The 19,706-nt window shown below is 40.1% G+C and overlaps 1 long non-coding RNA gene across 3 annotated transcripts in view; it reads left to right on the top strand.

Moving 5' to 3' along the window:
• Positions 1 to 18,899, top strand: part of LOC146003931 (uncharacterized) — a 39,779-nt gene extending 20,880 nt beyond the window's left edge. For 2 of the 3 annotated variants that reach the window (XR_014443869.1, XR_014443870.1), the window contains exon 4: positions 447 to 536. This is a non-coding gene — a long non-coding RNA (uncharacterized LOC146003931). Of the gene's footprint in view, positions 1 to 446; positions 537 to 18,862 lie in introns of those variants that run through there. The other variant, XR_014443871.1, reaches the window with a different exon arrangement.
• The last annotated feature ends 807 nt before the right edge of the window (positions 18,900 to 19,706 follow it).

The raw sequence follows: 19,706 nt of genomic DNA, 5'->3' as shown, positions 1-19,706 counted from the left end.
TATACGTTGGGAAAAATACTCCATTAATATCTAGAATGTGAGATTAATTTTGGTGAACTTCTTGCATTCTGTTTGCATTCTTGCTAATTTCCGTCCTATTTCTGTCACTTTGGCTAATCGCTGCGATGAGGACGAGTGGTGCTTAGCTTATATTGGTTAAGAATTGCACCCATGACCACACCTGAACTCGAACCAGGAAACTTTGATGGTATGATCTAAGTCGACCACGTAATGCGCTCGCCACCGAGTCGACAGGAACTTCATTATGTATAAAAGCAAATATGAACGAAGAATGTTCCAAACGTAGTTTGCGTAAGAGTGAAGATTTTCACATACCTTTAAATGAACTTGAATAATTCATTTATAAAAGTTCAGTTTTTACATTAAGGATATACAAGGCAGATTAATTATATTGCTGCTGGAAGTTTTCTTGTACTTTTTTCTAGTGGCGAATTATCAGAGGATACAAGGTAAGACATGTTTATGATAAATGCTTCTTGTTAACTGTTTACACCCGAAGGCCAGGAAGAAGTGGGTGCCAGTGACGACTGTAGTGCCAAGATTTCTCAACAGGAAGGCGAACAACGCAACCAATGTATATTCTGTACTGTACGGACACGCAAACCAACCTCCTGAAGTCATTATTATACAAAATAAAGTAAATAGCTAATTTACGTTGTTTTTCAATCTCACAAACAGGACTAAAATATATGCTATTCTTTTGTTTCAGGTTCCACAAAAAAAAATCGTTCGTTGCCTAAGAAATCCCTCCCTCGATAAAAGGCCAGTTTCGGGGCCAGATGAAACACTGGGGTTCATTTCTTAAGGGCTGACTCACGGGTAGGGGAAGGGGGTGGGTTTCAGAGGGGGTGAACTAGCACTGCGGAGGTGTGAATGGTCAGTGGGTGATGTAACCCAGGCCGGGAGGGACGTAGGCACCAGCGGGTTGCTGAAAAAGCAGTCGTTGGTGAAAACTCCATACTTCCACCCTTTGCCGAGCCCTGTCTGAATGGGCTCCTTGGGGCTCCTGGTCTCGGTATCGGGGTGGTGTGATGGCGTACAGGAGGCGTGGGTGACTACTCGCCTCTGTCGGTGTTCGTGAGAGGCGGGGGAGGCCGTCCCTTTTCCCCTCCTTAGTCGTGTAGGGGAAGGGTTGCAGGGGATGTAGTGGTTGCATGGAAACTCGCACGACTCGCTCCTCTACACTCCACACCGCTCGGTCATCTGTCGCCTGGAAGCAGTTCGATCTCCTTTCCATTTTTTCCAGATTTTTTCCAGTATTCTTCCAGTGACTCATGTTCCACAAGCAGAGCAGCCAGCTAAGGTAGGCAGTATTTTTTGGCTACACTGCATATTGGTTATTTAACATCCCCTTTTTACTTCCTCAGGCTAATCGCAACAGCAAAATGAATGACAAAACATTAGGGACAAACGTAATGACTCATTCATATCATTTCAGCTGTTAATGCGTGTATATATTTTTTTGGGACACCCTATAGCACGTGCATTCTTTCGAACATCAAACAGTATTGATAGAAACTCTATTTCACTCTTCCTACCATAGTTTAGATATCAAAATTGTTTCGAAAGCACAGACAAACACAAACTATAAATACTTGCACCAAAACCTCATTTAGCACTGTATATTCTATGTTATCTCACATCTCAAATAACTACAGACCTCGTAGCTACTAATATCACACAACTTACCTTAGTAATAAAGATCTCTCTAACCACACTTACTTATATTAATTTATTGTACTTTCACCATAATCTGGGAATGTGCTCCTAGGCACAGCTTCTCTTCATGCTTTGTTCCCCTTTCTTATGATTAGGAAATTATGGCATGCTGACTCAAGATGTAGGACTTTAAGTCAAAATGTACGACACAAATCACTCTAACTAAATAATACATTCTAGAACATGTTAGCAACTAATGTAAAACTGATACATTCTTAGCTTTGAAATACTATTATGATTTTTTTATGATTTCTTAAATACAAAATTTTCCAAACTTCGAATCAATACTAAAAAATAAATTCTTACTACACTTGTTTTCAGTGGCACACTTCTTAGAGGAAGCAATTTTTATCAAAATTTCAGGTTTAATCAAAATATACATGTACATACCAAACGTTTTACAGACTCTATGAGAAATTTATTTCTCTCGTCAGTTCATTCTTCTGACATTAATGAAAATAGTCTTTCCGCATTTCCATTATGACCTGGAATGGCATGCAAATATTCAGCAATTACCGTAAGCTGAAATACAAAATATGAAATATAATGTCCCTAACATAACTTGAAATCGTTCTAGAAGTTTCACTTGGTGAGGTTACAGCGCCTTGAATAACGTAGTGTGGAAAATGACCCAAGAAACTGGTTCCCCGAGACGATGACAAGTAGATGGCAGTGCGATCGACACAGCTGCTAATTTTGTTATGAAAGTAATGCGGCTTAGTTAGTTTTTGAAATATATTGTGTAGATTTGTTTCTCTAGAAAGGCGGTAAGTGAATTGATGGAAACAGTTATATTTGTGGAGTGATTTGCAGTCAAGAAATGGCATTAATTTGGAAAGAAAAGTAAAATAAAATTAATAAATAAATAGCATGCGTAACACAAGAAGAAACATCGCAATGTGATTCCGGACGTCAGGTCTTGGACTGTGTATTAGAGTTTATTTTTCTATGTTATTAGAATATAAATAGTATCCTGAGAGATATTTCATACCGAGGCGACAAACCACAAATGTCGCTTGAAAGCGAGCAGTCGGAAATCAATGCAGCCTTTCGAACCGTAGGGACAAAAGCTCTGACTGCACCGTTTTCTCAAGGAGATTTTACACCAAAGCGACAAACGATACGAGGATTTCACACCAAAGCGACACGGGTCATTCGGTCCAAGGCAACTTTCATACCGAAGTGACACATGTTGCTTGGAAAGGAGCCAATCAAGAGCAACATTTCACATCGTAGCGGCATGACGGGAAGCACAGGCCAGCGTTCGGTTGGTGAAAACCTCAAGCGATAAGTGTCGCGTGCCGCTTGTCGCTTTGGTGCGCAATCTCACTAAAGCAAGACACTCATTGCATCGCGTATGCGCGAACAACAAACCACGGCAACATGTTGCAAGCTATTGAGGAAATGGCCCAGTTTGAGCGACGCAGAAGCGACAAAGCGACAAGTGTGGCTTATCGTGTCGCCTAGATCTGTTGTTGTAATGTGCGATTTATCGTGTCGCCTATCTGTTGTTCGCAAGCAACGCTTGCTAATAGACTGAAGGCACCATGTCGCTTGTCACTTAGTTAGGCCCCTCATGTGCAATGAATGCTATTTTACAATCTGGAAGTGTGTGTCACTAGTGTGGCAGTGTGAACATCCCGTGTCGCTTGTCCCATTGGTTTGAAAGTTGCCTTACACTCATGTCGATGGCACTAAGAAAGTTTTGTGGGGTTCCCCTTGTCGTTTCATGCAATCATCATTATCATCATCGCCGCGATTAGTTTAAAGCAGAAGAAAAGAGATAAATATCCAAAATACAAATGCTTCAGTGTGTATATCTTTAAAAGAAATGATGATGATGATGATAATAATAATGAACCTAATTTATACACAAAAATTTAGTTGCCAAGAACATTCCACGCGTATTTTTTCTCCCGTATTATTAACAAAAGTATGACGATAACAGGACGTGGTCGACTGTCTAGAATGTTCGTTAATATCTTCGCGACCACTGTACCAAATATCATAGCAATTATCACATTCATAGAAATGCTTCATGTAAAAGAATCAGACGTTGCAGCGAAAACTCCATTTACTTCCATTATAAGCAGACGAATGACTAGCACGTGTACCGACACCAGCGCCTCTAGCGGTATCATTTTCGAGTGGAACCAGCCTGAGAGCGCAGAAGCATGCCGTTTTCCACACTACGTTATTCTAGGCGCTGTAGTGAGGTTATCAGTTGAATAAAATCAAAACATTGAATAAGAATGGGGAGCACTTTGAAAGATCCATGATTTCTTCCAATCGGTACAGAAATATCGTTCAGGCATTGAACAGAATGTGACCCCAAAACTTTGTTCATTAATATCATCAGTCCTAGCACAAGACATTATTGTTTTCAATGTCTGAATCAAATTAATTTCACTATTGACTTTGGGAGTGCAATCCACAGACTTCTAACTTACATTATTTCTTTTTATTCAATTGAAGCACGTATTTCCTTAACTTAAATTATGTAAAGCTCAAAATGTAGGACATTTATGATTTCTCTTTCCAAATTCCTCCTGGAATATGTCCTGGCTAAAGAGGACTCCTGGCAACCCAATCCTTTCTTCCCATTAAGCCGCCCAAAGCGTTGTTCTCTTCCTTACTCTTCCTTCTTTCTTCCACATTGTCATACATTGCCGTCTTCTACCACATCTAAAATCTCTTTCTTGTTCATTTCAGACCTTACAAATCCATTTAAAACTTTCAATTCTCCACCAAAGCCACATATCAAATGTTTCTAGTCTTTCCCATCTCTGGTTCATTTCAGCACATAACAGACTCCTATTGCTTCTGCAGTACAATACATTGATGCCTCTATCAATTTCCCATGTGAAAACTTTTCACATCAATTGCTGTTAACATTCTAAAGGCTTCCTAGCAAAAAAATATATTTACAAAGCTTCCAAATCCATTTAAGGCGCTACTAAGATCCATGTGTTCAAATCTTCTTTTCACCATCTTCATCTTCTTCTCTTGCACTACAGCAGTTGGTGGGCTTTGGCATCCCAAACAATCCTCCTCCACCTCATTCTGTCTTGAGCTACATTCTCCCAATTACTTACATTCAAGCTTTTCAAATCATCTTCAACTTCATCGATACATCTCCCCTTTGTCTTACTTTAAGCCTTGTTCCCTAGAGTTTCTGGTTTAATACTAAGCATAATCTATCCATCATTCTCACGAGATGTCTTGCCCATCTTTGATGTATCTCACCACGTGTTCATATTGGATCAACTCTCTCTTTTCTTCTCAACAACATTTAGAAAAAACACAAGCACACACATTTAGGGTCAGATTACACGGTTAGGTAAGGTGAAGGCTACTTCCTAATAAGGATATTGCATCTTATCATTCATACAGTTATAGACAGAAATATTAGTGGAATAATAGCTTTGACATAGAACAAACAACGTATTTTCATTTTTACATCGCCTTTTACTTATCTAAGGTAATCGCGACGATAAAGATGCAGTTAATTTATGAAATAGATAGGGACGCAAACTCAACATGCGCGCCTTATTCAGGATTCACACCCAGAGTAGACAAATGACGTAGGTATCCGAAAGCCATTGGATACTGAATGTGAACATGAGTCACTGGATCACGAACATCTATTTCTTTCTTATTGTCTCCATTCGCTTTACCTCGTTCATTTTAATATAAGTTGCTAATTGTCAAGTATATCATTGGTTTGAGTATAATGTTAGATTGACTCAGGCTTTGCTCATAATCTTACCTTGTGGTCTTTTTACGTTACTTGTCAATCTCTCTATACTTATCGAAACGATGAGTGATGAAGTATATTATCAGGACAAACATAACGGCATATCCATGCTTTCAGTAAGATTCGAGCCCAGGAGTCCTGATTTGGTGTGTGCCACGTGTGTACCACTTTATCACGAAGACCAATTTCGTTAATATAGACCTACTTATAAACCGTTTTAGAGTTCTAAGTTTCTTCACTTGACTCTTCGTATTTCCTTAACTATACTTCATTGGTAAATTTGCCCACTAGTATTTATCCTTTAGTTTTATATTTTAGCATATCATTTCTTACATCCGTGACCCTCTTGCCCATAGTTCATTTTCTTTGGTATTTTACCACTAGCGGCGATTCGGAGCCAAAACTGGGGGAAAAGGGCAGTTTAATTTTTCTTGGTAGACCAGGCTTAGCATTAAGAAGTCATAGTACGGGAGCAAACGAATGGGGCAACTGCCCCCACACCACTGTATCTTACCCTCATTTATTTGAATACCCACCATTCTATTAGTTCCCTGTCACTGTTCTAGGCTCTGTATGTTACCAATTTTTATAATTTTATATTTATTACTTTTCGATGTTTTGAACTTCTCTAGCTTAATCACGACGAATAGGAGGGATCATGAATAGGGAGAGACCTTGATTTTTCGCTTTTAATTAAGGGAATTAATCGGTGTTGTTTTTATAGTTTTTCGTGTTATTTTCCTCAGAATTCGTGTTTTCAACAATCAAAGCTGCACTCGGCATTAAAATGACAAATAAAACAAACGTTATTAATTCTTTCCAAAATTAATTTAATACACATGAACTACTTTGGACAGCAAACAAATATATTTTTGACAGAAAAGACTGTCCAAAGAACCTCGGTTCTACTGAAGAACCTGATGTATATTACTTATGTAACATCCAGCGAGAAACATGACACTTCGTTCCTTCACTTATATCTATACGTGTTTTACATAAATTTACAAAAACCTTTTTATATGTGAACCAGAGATCCCGTGTAGCCATAAGGTCAGATCTCATAATTTCGATGCGGGGCTTCACATGAGTTCCAATATTTTGATGTTCACCCAGCAATGTGAAGATAATAGGTAAGGACCTAGATTTTTCGGTGTTGCATTTTCCTAATTCATGTTATTTTCTTACTTTTCCGTGCTATATATCCCAAAATTGACATTCTATTCACTTCTCTGCCAAATATTACCTAAACGTATCCCTTCATTGTGCTTTTAAACAAGTATATTAGTAATTTGTAGATCACATGGCCTTCGCTCTTCGTGATAGTTTCGTACTTTGGAAACGATTTTTGAAGAGGATAATTTCCATTATTTTTCCCGCGACAAATACTGATGTTACAACTCTTGTGTGACCCTAAGTGCGTACTCGATCTCCGTCAGAACAGCGCCATTGTGGTCGGTGAAGTAAAACGTTTCTCACGCTACAAATACCGATGTTACGGTCCCCGGGGGGCGATAAGTGCGCACTCGATGTCCGCCAAAATCATGACACTTTGTTCGGTAAAGCAAATGGTTTCCAGCGTGACAAATATCTATGTTATGACTCCAGAGGGAGCACTCGATCTTCTGTCAGAACCCAGCCACTTTGCTCGGTGATTCACAACGTTCGCACAAAAGGTGAGACATCGTGGAAAACATCCCCATAAACATGGTTTCGCCTAGCTTTCGAAATTTATCCATGTATAACACGCACCATAGTTTCTTGGGAGTATAAAACGCCCATAAATATGGCATATTTTATTTTTTAAACCTAAAACACAATAATGTTGTATTTTCTCGTTATTTTTAGCCTTTTAAGTACTGTGTTGAAATTCGCGAAAAGGGCCACAATTCGCATTTTATGCCAAATTAGGGTTATTTTGCTATTAGGAATTTGTCAAAAATGTGTTTAGAACATGCCACTGTACATACAGCAACTATTTTGTGCAACAATTAATATTTTTCGGTGTTATCGCATTTCCAAAAAATCAAGGTACCTAATCATGAATTGATGAAACGTCCATGTTTTATGAAAGATTCGAACCTACGGCCTCTGGCTTCGAAGCGCTAACCACTCTGCAAGGAGACACGCGTTACCTCCAGTTTTAAACCCTTTCAAGAGGATATCGGACTGCTTCTACGTTCCTTCCTTGCTTGCTTTTTGTCTTCCTAGTCGTTATTCATATTTGGGTCTTTCATGTGTCTATTTTATCTCAAGCCATGTTTAACAGTGGAAATATCTTTATCGCTACTCCTATGCATCGTTGATTGATCATTTCTTTACTATTTCCCAATTTGACTCTATCATACGATATAATTGGAAGTCATCTTCAGTTACTTCTTACCATTTTGCCTTTAGGTCATATACTTAACAACTGCATTGCTGTTAACTTAGATAGCGTTTGGATTAGTATATAAATATAGCTATAGAGTATGTACAATATGAATAAACATAGATACAAGTTACTAGTGGAAGAAAATAAAGATAGGGAGGTGTGAATAGATAAAGCAATATCAAATAGAAATCTAAGACCCATTAAGATTTAGCTGAACATCAATAATATAGAAAAATGATGATGTTCTTATCACACCATGATACACGTTGATCTAAGAGATAGGGTTCTGTGACGGTACGGCGTGCCATTGCGTATCGCCAGAAAAGAACTCTGGATATTATTAGGTGAAAGATTCTGGCAGGAGGACAGTTAGTTTTATCTAATCCACATATAATTTAACAGTAAGTTCTACTGATAGGTAGAAATCAGGACATAGTTTCAATGCTTCTACTATCAAAGAAGTAGGTCCCCTTAGAAGGAATTAGGAATTATTATTGACTTTCAGAAACTACAATATGAAATAGGAAATATCATTTATATGAACTAGACCTACTTTGAAATTAAGAAAATTATTTTGCAAGGATGTACATACAAACAATGTTTATTAGGTTTCAATGCTTCTACTATCAAAGAAATAGAGCTCATTAGAAGGCATTACGAATTATTAGGGATTAAGAATTATTAGGAATTAAGAATTATTATTGACTTTCAGAATCTACAATACTATGAAATGAGGAAATTTTATATATATGAACTAGACCTACTTTAAAATTAAGAAAATTATTTTGCAAGGATATACATACAAGCAAAGTTTATTATGTGTCAATGCTTCTACTATCAAAGAAATAGGGCTACTTAGAAGGCATTACGAATTATTAGGGATTAAGAATTATTAGGAATTAAGAATTATTATTGACTTTCAGAATCTACAGTACTATGAAATGAGGAAATTTCATTTATATGAACTAGACCTACTTTGAAATTAAGAAAATTATTTTGCAAGGATATACATACAAGCAAAGTTTATTAGGTGTCAATATCAAAGATATTGACACCCAATTACTTAAAAGTAATTACGAATTATTAAATATAAAGAATTATTAGGAATTAGGAATTATTATTGACTTTCTGAAACTACATTGAGAAATGAGGAAATTTCATTTATGTGAACTAGACCTAGTTTGAGATTAAGAAATTTGTTTTACAAGGATATATACATTCAAGCAAATTTTACTAAGTTTCAATGCTTTTACTATGAAAGAAATAGGGCCCCTTAGAAGGGATTATGAATTATTAGGAATTAGGAATTATTATTGACTTTCAGAAATTACAATGAGAAATGAGGAAATTTCATTCATATGAACTTGACCTAGTTTGAAATTTAGAAAATTATCTTGCAAGGATATACACACAAGCAAGGCTTATTAGGAGTGATTATATTGATATCAACCAGTTATCTGCCAACTACTTCAGAAAGTGGTACACTCATTGTACAAAGACAAAACGTTGGATATAATCAGATATTATAGGAAAATAATAGATATGAAAATATACATGTTTTTGTTGAGTATGTTAGGTTTATAATTTAGTTTTATAAGTGTCAAAGCAAGGTTCCAGACTGTAAATGATAGTAATATTTGTTATATAGAAATAAGGCATAACGTAAAGTTAGGTTCAGCTTAGATAAAGTTTAAGTTACTTTAAGTCAAGGTTTAAGATGAAAACAACAATAGTTTACAGTATTTGTAATATCGCTCAAGTAGTTTGTAACATGACATCCATTCTGTCGATATTACAATCAGACATCATCACCATTATCTGAGCTTCACGAGGCAACAAGAGACAAGGGGGAACGGCGACGAGGCTGGGCCTAAACATGTTGTTACAGAAAAACTATCTCCACATACAACAGGAGTAGTGTCACAAATATGCCTTCTACGCCAACCCTGATTTCTTGACGAAACGACCGCCAAAACCAAAAAAACTCACTTTCTTTCCACGTTCCGCGCCTCATTTATTGCGCTGACGATGTTTCACGGCGCAGAAAAGCAGTGATGAGTGAAATTCACTCTCTCATCCTCTCATCCTTTGAAGGATGAATGCACCTTATCGTAATTTTCCAAGTCCGGGGCCATGTTTATATATCGTGACCTTTGTAAACCTCTCTCGGGGGAACGATGTGCCACACGCGCGCGCGTGCCTCTCATTATTTCCGTATTGTGACGCAAACAAACAAATAATAATTGTTGTTTTTTAGGATCCCTGGCCCCTATAACCTCGCCCGGGTGCGTGGTGCCCAACCAAAAAAGTAAAGGTTCTAACGGATGCGGTTCTAGATAACCACACCTCTATAGAGTTTCACGTGTTTGTTTTTTTTTTGTTTTTTTTTCTCTCAAACTTCCATGAAACTCTACAGAGGACCTCCGTAATGCATGCAACGTGTACTAACGACTCTAGTGTTATTTTGATGTTGTAAATTTTTGGATATAGAGTTTTATTGTGAGATAGATAAAAAAAATTATGTTTATTATAATATTTTCTTGATGAAGATGGAGAATATGTGTGTTTTACAAATAAAGTTGCATGCTTTTTTTTCTAGTGTGTATGTATGTGTATGTGTTTTTGATGTTCGACAGCATCTGAAACGATAAAAAAGAAATAATTTTATTGTTAATTTTTTCGTGTAAAAACAATAAAAATTTTGTGCAAATTCTGATTGTCTCGTGCTATAGTGCAAAAAAACTGATGAAAAAAAAGACATTGTAACTGATAACTGATGAAATTGATATTGTAACTGATCTGAACTAGTGAAATTCGTATTGTGCCATTGTAACTGATTGTGCTAGTACAAAAATTCCTTATTGTAACTGATTGTGCAAGAAAAGATGTTAAACCTGTTAAACTGCTCTGTGACCCTCTCGTTCTTCACGTCGTGGACGAAGGACTTCTCTGCGACCAGGATGACGCTACACACGGTGTCCTCGGGCAATGGACTGTTGAACTCGCAGACGACCTTGATGTTGGTGCGATCGTTGACCACCACCTGCTTCCTCTTCGTCGTGTTGATGACGGACATGGGTCTGTGGGTTTTGAATTCGCTGGGCGTGTAGTACATGTCCACGCTTCCCTCGGTCACGCGTTTGTAAGAGGTGTAAGCTTCGTAAAGTTTGAGGTAATCGTCTTTGGTCATGTCGAGGTTGTAATTTTCGCGCGGGAACACTTCGTTCCTCCCATTCTTGAGATAAACGTTCTTGATCTTGCAATCGTCGAACTTGCTGGAATCTTTTTCCTGATTCTTGTCCCTCCCGGTCTGAAAGAGCACTACGACGAAATCTGGCATGTCGAACTGTATGTTGTTGAACTGCGTCGTCACGTCGAATTCCACGTGACTTCCCGACGCTAACTTCTGCACGGACTGGTAACCGTGAAAGTGAATCGGCACCTGTGGACTTTTCAAGATCTCCGCTTTGTACTTGAGGGCGTAGTTCGTCTCGTATTCCACCACTGGTATTCTCAACTCCATGCTCCGGATGACGCACTTGGCTGCTTCGGGTAAAGTGTTGGGCAGTGGCGTGGTGCCGTCCGGACCCAAAGTAGGGTATCGCATCAGTGCGTCGTTGTCGTTGGCCGCTCTTCGAAACGTGATCCTCAGTCCTCCCTTCCACATGATCTCCTTGTAGTCCGAGAAGAATCCCGGCAGCAGACGCATGGGAAAGAGCACCGTGTGACTTCTCGTCGATATTTTGGTTCCCGCTTCGAATCCTCCCGCCTGATAGTATGCTGCGTCCGTTTTGGATAATTTCAATGTTCCCACTGCCGTCGACGTGATGCCTGGATAATCTATTCTGTCGATGACGGTGTTGTGTTTCCTCACCTCCACCTGCGAGAACAGGTGAGGCACGAAGTTGTCCACGAGTATCAAATTGGCATTGGGCGGAAAAGCTTCTCCGCTTTCTTTCTTCACCACGTCGAATTGAAGGTAGAGGTCCGCTCTGTGAGGATGAACGAACCCGTCGCCTACGTCAACGTCGTATTCGATCTCCCGGTTCGCTTCGTTGAGATTGGCGAACGTGCGACGGTTGGGAGGGAAAGATTGCAATTCGTAACTTTCAATTTGCTCTATTTTCACTATGTGTGTTATTTATTATACGTTGATCTCCACGACGGCAGTGGTCGTTGCACCTGCAAAATCCACCACGTCTCCTTTCTCGTTCGTCACCACCAACTCTATGTCGTCTATGCGGTTGCGACATACTGGAAAATAGATCGGCGAAGAGGGCGTGTAGATGATCGGTTCCATGAATTCGGAACTTGGTTTGAAAGTGGCTATGATTCCCGTCTGCTTGTGACTTCCCAGTAACCCCCCGTCCGAGGATTTCGTGATCATGCCTTCCGCCACGTTGCAGTGTACGTTCAGAGTCTCGATGGCTAGAAATTTAGGAATGTTTGTTGCTACGTGCTTGATGCCAGCTTCGAGTTTTGTGTCGTTCTCGAAACCTAAAAGTTCTCCCATGGTGCCCAGGTCCACGGTCTCCGTCGCGGACACGATTTCCACTCTGTGCGTGACCGAATTTTGAGAAAGGTACGTGCCTTTGGGTAATTGAGCTTGCAAAGTAGAAAGATTGTATTGGCCTGGCGTGACGACGATATGTTCGCTTCCGACGTTAATTTTGTTGTTGTGCTGCGTGACGTTAGGTATGAGGTACATGCTGTAGAATGCACGCAGAGCTACGGATTTAGGATAGACGATGTCGTCGTGCAGCGTGAGTTTCAAGATCGAAGATTCGCTCGTGAGATGGAACACGCCCATCGTGATTCTGTTTCAGGTTCCACAATGCTTTCTGGAAATCTTTGATCGTAGGCTTATTTATTTTAGAGAGAAACGTGAGCATGGAGAGACAGAGATGACCGCAGTTCACGTCTCCGAAATTTTGAATGCGTTCGTCGTTGTAGTATATAGAGGTTTTGTTCGTTTTCAGATAATGAACTAAATTTGTAGGTGGAACACCTCCGAAAGAATCGAAAACGAATGCTTTGTTATTGTCGTTTTTGTGGTAACATATCCAATGCGTGCCTGGATTTTCTTGACTGTCCAAGTTGACTACTCCACATTCTCTTCTTTTAACGGTTGAAGGTAACGAGTCGGACATGAAAACTCCTCTGAAGTGTTTGATTTGTAATGGTTCGATCAGAGATTCAATGTCTCGGTTGGTGAGTGCTGCTGTTTCTTTTTTTTAAACTTTTTCATCACGCCCTTCCCCCCTTTCTTCTCCATGGCCAGATTGTGACGTTTCTGTTCTTCCAATTCCGCCTTGTTCTTCTTCGAGTCGATGACGGTTTTCGCGATGGCGGCGCTTCCGCCGGCCAAACTTCCAACGGCCCCCAATGCTGCCAAGATGGCCGGGATGCTGAATATGAAACCTCCGATCTTTTGCTGTTTCCGCGAACGCTGCAATCTTCTCAATTGAGGTGTGCTGAGAAGTAATTTCATTCCGTGTCCTTTCGTCAAGCAAGAACGTTTCTTCTCGCGTTGTTTCTTGGTGAGTAACCCATCGAGGGCACCTAGATTTTTCAGATTGGAGTATGGTATCTGGTACACGACACCCTTGGGCTTCATGTTGATGCTCTATATATTTTTTTTTCACGGTATGTTATTTATATATATAAATGTTCTGAGATTTTTCTCGTGTAATTTTTTTTTCACGGTATGTTATTTATATATAAATGTTCTGAGATTTTTTTTTGTTTCGTGTAATTTTTTTTTTCAAGGTGTGTTATTTTATATATACTCCGCGCAGTCGTTACACAAATTCTATTACGTGTTTTGTTTTCTTACCAAGAAGTTCCTTTGTCCCCTTGTACATGATTCGAGTTTTGTTCTCGATTAAAATAGATAGCTTCTCGTCGGATAACATGTTAGCGTATCGATCTGGTAAAAATAGACTGTATTGTCCGTCGAGCAACAGACGCACCTTGGGACCATACTGGGTAGAAACAATTGAACCGGAAGTTATCGTGTAAGGTTTGTCGACTTCCAATTCCTGAATTTTTACATACTCGACTGACAAATTTAGCATTTGTTTTAATACTTGGAGATCACTCATTTTTTTTCCAGTCATATCGAAGAAGAAAAATTTTCAGAGTGTTAGAGAAATTTTAATTTTTATTCACGATGTGTGTTATTTATATATACTTTTTTTTTCACGAGATTTTTTTTGTATCGAAGATTTTTTTTTGTCTGTGTTAGAGAAAGAAAGTCCGTGCTTCGGAAAACGCGATGATGTGCGTGATGATTTCTTCCGTCTCCTGTTTCGACTTTCGCCAATCATCCGTGTATCGTCTTATTCCCTGCCTCGCCTCGTGCAATTCATCCAACCTCTCGTTTAATTTTTCCCCTGCGGCCGAAAGAAGAGTGTCGAGATCACCGCACCTCATGCCACTGATCTCCCGAAGACGGTCCTTGACAGCCATTTCACAAGGGATGCGAAAATCCGGCGTTGATCTCGCTATGATTAAAAGTTTATTAACATCTCTGTTTACTGCCTGTTTGAATATTTTTCTAAGCAGTTCGTGCGGCAAATCAGTTATGCAAGCCATGTTGTTGTTTTTTTACTGTATGTTATTTATACACCCCACCCAAATTTTTGTTTCGTGTTCATGGCGATGGTGGTGCCCAGTGCTGCAACTCTTTCACCCAGCGATGCGTCTCTGCTGACGAATCTTTCGAAAGCTGCATGCTCCAATTTCTTGTCTGCTTCGTGACGTGCATCCAGATCCGTCTGCGTGTTGTTGTAAGCGATGTTGTGATCTTTGCATGCGGCGTCCAACGGATTCACACCCTTGTCTCCTCTCTCCAATCTTTTCTCGAGTTTGGTACCCGGTCCGCAGTACTGGTAGCCAGGTAAATGCATCTCGAAAGGTAACTTGTTGATGATGTCGTTCACGAGTCCCTTTCCTTCGGCCACGTTCCAGAATCTCGGAGGCAGCGTGTTGATGATTTTGATGAGGTAACCTATGCCCTTGTCGTCGTTCACGATGAAGTTGGAAAGTTTGGTGCTGATCATGTCCACGATGCCAACCTTCTCGTTGTAGAAATTACGATTGCCTGCATTCTCTTCGCCGGCTATCACCAACAATCGGTCCACGAGCTTCCTCACGTCGTCCACCCAAACGAATTCTTTGGGTAACGTGTTGTAGCGTTTGACGCCGCTGCCTGTTTTGACCTGGTTCCAAATCGGTTTGATGAGATTCCTGTACTTCTCGCCGCTGCTCGATTTCACCCTATTCTGCGAGGCGTCGTTGTTCTGGTACAAGGCATCCGTCATGATCAAAATTTCCTTGTAACTCTGGTAATCTTCGTCGGTGTAATCTTTCGGCTGCTTTTTGGAACGAGTTCCCACAGTCCCACCGTACCCGGATACCTGGTCCAACTATCCTTATCGCCTAAATTGACTTTAATGTCGTTGCCTTCGAAGGTCACCTTCGATTTTCCAATCTTCCACACCACACCGCCTTCGTTGCTCTCCATGCTCGGATACAATCCAAACACTTCGTCCTTGTCGAACTTCCCCGTGCTCAGATAGTCTCGTGCCAAAGGTCCCAACTCGATCTTATCCGAAGACGTGCTACCTATGGCTCGAAGTCGTGCCGGTACGTCCTTCAGTTCGAACGGCGTCGAAGGAATGCTCGAAATGGGCGTGGGTACAGCGTAACTTTTAGCTGCGAGCGGCACGAGTTCGTTGATCAAATTTTTATTTTGTTCCGTGACACTTTTAATTTCTTTACCTAGACCGCTGATGGCGTCGATCACAGGTTGATCTTGACGTTTCTTCTCTTCGTAGGATCCGCGATTCTCGGATTTCCAACCTTTGAATCGCTTCACGAGGTATTCTCGCAACTTGAGATTGTCCTCATCTTGAAATTGACGTTTTGACATTTTTCTATATACGTTGAAACGTTTCTGAAACGTCGAATTCTCAGCCTATACGTTCGGTTCTCCTAGTTTTCTTGCTGTCACCCGCTTGAGACTATCCACTTTTTCTAACATTCACTTTTTGTTGTAATGGTTATTTATGTATGCTTGTCAGACGTTTGAAAAAAAAGAACGTTTTTTTCAAATTTTATTTTTTAGATTCTCGATTTTTGATTTTTTTTGGATTTTTTCTTCTTGTTGCAAATCTGAAATTGTCCTCTTGTTAGCCTTTGAGACGTCTAGATAAACGTTTATTTTATTCCTATATTTTCCATGGTTTGCTTTTCGAGTCATGTCGATGGTCACGAATCCGAAATCGTCACTGTTCCAACAGTGGGAGCAGAATTTAGAAAATAGATTGTAATTCATTTCAGCCCCTACGTAATCATCGTGTGCGTGTTTTAAATTGGTGTGGTCTTGTCGAAACAAACATATGAAATTAGCATTATCGCGTAGCAGTTGTTTCGGAACCTTGGAAAAAGTTTGTGCCAGGTAGAAACAATCCAATCCTTTGTGACGACCTCGAGTGAAAAAATTACGAATCTCGTTTTGATTTTCCAAGATCATGTCGTCGAACACCACAACGGAATTCTCGAGACAATCGTCCAGTGGAATGATTTCAGTTGCGAAAGTTGCAATGCCCAGTCCCTCGTACAGTTTCATAAGTTGCTGGTATTTCGGTTGTTCGAGACTTTTCGAGAATACGTAGAGGTGTCTGTTTTCCCAGTCTAACCAATTGGGTGCAAGGATAAAATTATCAATGAGCACCTTTCCGTACCTTTCCGCACCCCGAAGGTCCTACGATCAGACACCGTATGCTGTCGGGGAGCAATTCGCCGTTCCTTTTCTTCGTTTGATTTTCCGAATCAGGTAGACGTTTCACGACATTCCACGTACTCATAGAATCACTTCGTTCGAATCGATCCAACTCGTGTCCGGAAGTCCCAGCCATTTCACCAAAAGTTTGTCGCCTCTCTTGCGCAAAACTTTTTCGATAAGGTACGTGTCGGGGTATTTAGTTTTAGAGAGTTCCTCCTCGTAGAAGCGCCCCAATAAAATTTCACCGCCACTGTCCTTTATTATATACGTGTGACGGTTTCCGGGTAGAACTCGAACTACGGTAAAAAGTTCAGTGCTCCAGTTTCGTGTGAAACCCCTGTCGAACGTTCGCTTCAATTTACTGACCCTCACCTGGTCTCCAATTTTGTATTTAGCCTTTTTTGTCGTGGGTGTGTACTTTGGACAGTAAACGCTAGAAATTAAACGTTGCTCGTCGGACTTGGTAACGTCAGCTGGCTTCATGCCTATCGTTCCGTGCACCGTGTGATTATAGTCGTTAACAAGTTCCGGAAGAATAGTGACCCACTTGTAGCTTCCCTGAAGCGTGAAGCGTGACCACATGCGCGATTTCAGAGTGCGATTAAATCTTTCCACGATGCTGGCCTTGACGTCACTGAAGGTCGAGTAATGTCAAACGTCGTGTTTCCGAATAAACTTTTGGAATATGGCATTGTACAATTCCTTCCCCTTGTCCGTGTGCAGAAATCGAGGTCGTCTGCCGCCGCTTTCGCGAAAAATTGTCTTGAATGCTTCCGTGATGCATGTTCCTGTTTTCGCCTTGAAAGGTAGAGCCCATGCGAATTTCGAAAATGTGTCTATGACGGTGAGGAGGTACTTTTTGCCCTTGTTCAATTTATGTACATTTTTTAACTTGCCGCTACTCATCTCGACGAGGTCGCTTTCCCAGAGGTCATCGATGCCCTTGGTTACCACCGCCAAACGTTCGAAGTTGCGGCGTGCAGGTTTATGCAATTCTTGGACGATGGCTTGCCTAGACTTTTTTTTTTTAGAGATTACGTTTGAGGAGAAGCACCAGCGTGATGGGATTCAAAGAGGGTGGCACCTCGCTCGTGTTTTGAATGATCAGCTTATCGCCGGCACTCACGTCGAAAACGGTAAGATCTTCGTCTTCGTGTATTTCATATATGTTGCGCGTTTCGTTCCAACGTGCCAGAGGAATGTTTCCTGCTTTCTGGACACCACGATTCGATATCAAGGTCATGGTGGGAACGCTAGCTTTTCTGCCGTGAGACCAGTGCGAAAATTCGTTTACCTGAATCGTGCCATCGAGGAGAAACTTGTAGTACGGATGATAAGGATGTAACATGTATAGTTTGTTACCTTCGACGAACGTGGAGATTCTCTGTTGATTGGGTACGCTGTTGATTTCGATGGCTTGCAAGGTGAACAATTTGGCGAATTTAGTGTCGATGCCGAGCAGATTACTGTGAACGTGTCCGAGTTTATTTTCGATGGGCAGCAAATGCTCGACTATGGTATCCGTTACGGCAGAAAATGACGGTTTGATTTTCACTTCCACGTTCAACTGCTTGTAGCTTTCGTTGAGTTCTTGCAACTTTGCCTTCATGGCTCGGTGCTACGTATGCACGAAGAACTTTACCCTACCTTACCTAACCCTTCCTGTCGTTAATTTGTTCTTGATTTTTCTAACGCTATGTTTGTTACAATAATCAGAATAATTCTTAGGAATATAAGAACTTGCAGGCTTCTATAAATTCAATTTTCTTACATTGTGCGTTTCCCACAAACACATCCTTACACCACCCTTTTCTTCGTTAAATCCAATGCCCGAGTAGATGCAGTACTGGCTGCCTTTTCAAGGAATCGCCAGACGAGAACGAACGATGGAGTCTAACTTTGTCCAGGCTGAAACTCTTATCTGGAACCTTTGGTTGGCATGATCGTGTGTCGATCACTATAAACATAGCGAATGGAGCAGAGTAACATACAGCAGTGTACGTACAAATAACAACCGCATATCTACTTTTGCGACCCCCTTATTTGTTTCTGACCAGAGAAGGACCCCGGTTTAGGCCAATACCTCTGGACATTGTTCACTCTGTAACCATATTTCTTCATTGGAAGTTAATTCTTGAAAGTGCATTTCTCACTACAGCACACGCTGAAAACAATATAATGTGTATTGTTGTTATTCTTTCAGTGTCAAGATAGAACACCCACAACAATAAAATGTCCCGAAATATCAAAATCTGGATTTTCAACTCGTCAGGTGCGGAAGGTGTACACTTTGGAATAGCAACCAATAAATACTTTAAAGAATATGAAAGTATCTATGCTTTATAGTTTCGACATTTTTCGCTTTAGATCACTGAACTCTTAAATTGCCTCGGTCTTAATTGGCTTGAAAAATATGTGCCATGAGTTCTCTAGGATTTCCAGAGAAAAAGTGCAGATCGACGAGTGGAACAAAACTGCAGCTACTGTAGGACCTAGAGAAGTTGACTCGCATGTCTATTTGCTTAAAAGGCATAAATAATTTTAATTTAGCCATTAAATGCAAGCAGATTTTAAGAGTGTGTATCGGTTACCAACTATCATAAGTATGTCAGGTAATGTTTCCACAAATGTAATATGTGCATGTTCCAACTCGGGGTATGGATGTATGAGTAGGTAGAATAAAAATCGCCCAAATATCGAATTTTATTGGTAAGTATCCTCATTTAATGAAGTACAGTTCCGTGTATGCTTAAAGTTAATTACTGAAAATGTTATATTCGTGACAAATCTTTCTGAAGAAAGTTCTTGCTCTTTGAATGTCTCCAGTGCCGTATTTATAGACTCTCGAATATCTGCCTTGTTTTATGAAACGTTAACTGAAAACCATATTTCTATTAACTTTTAATTATATTTTCATTAAATAAGTTGGATAAAATCATTTAACATTACAAAAAAATGTCATTCATAGTAGAATAATGATAACGATGATATATACACATGATTGGAATGAAAGAGGGATGGAAGGCATTTTTAAAATAAAAATAAAA

Source organism: Lepisma saccharinum, chromosome 21 (genome assembly GCF_977018435.1).
Source record: "Lepisma saccharinum chromosome 21, izLepSacc3.1, whole genome shotgun sequence".
Classification (NCBI taxonomy): Eukaryota; Metazoa; Arthropoda; class Insecta; order Zygentoma; family Lepismatidae; genus Lepisma; species Lepisma saccharinum.
Note: the sequence above shows the minus strand (reverse complement) of the source record. Positions and strands in the feature narration are given on the sequence as shown.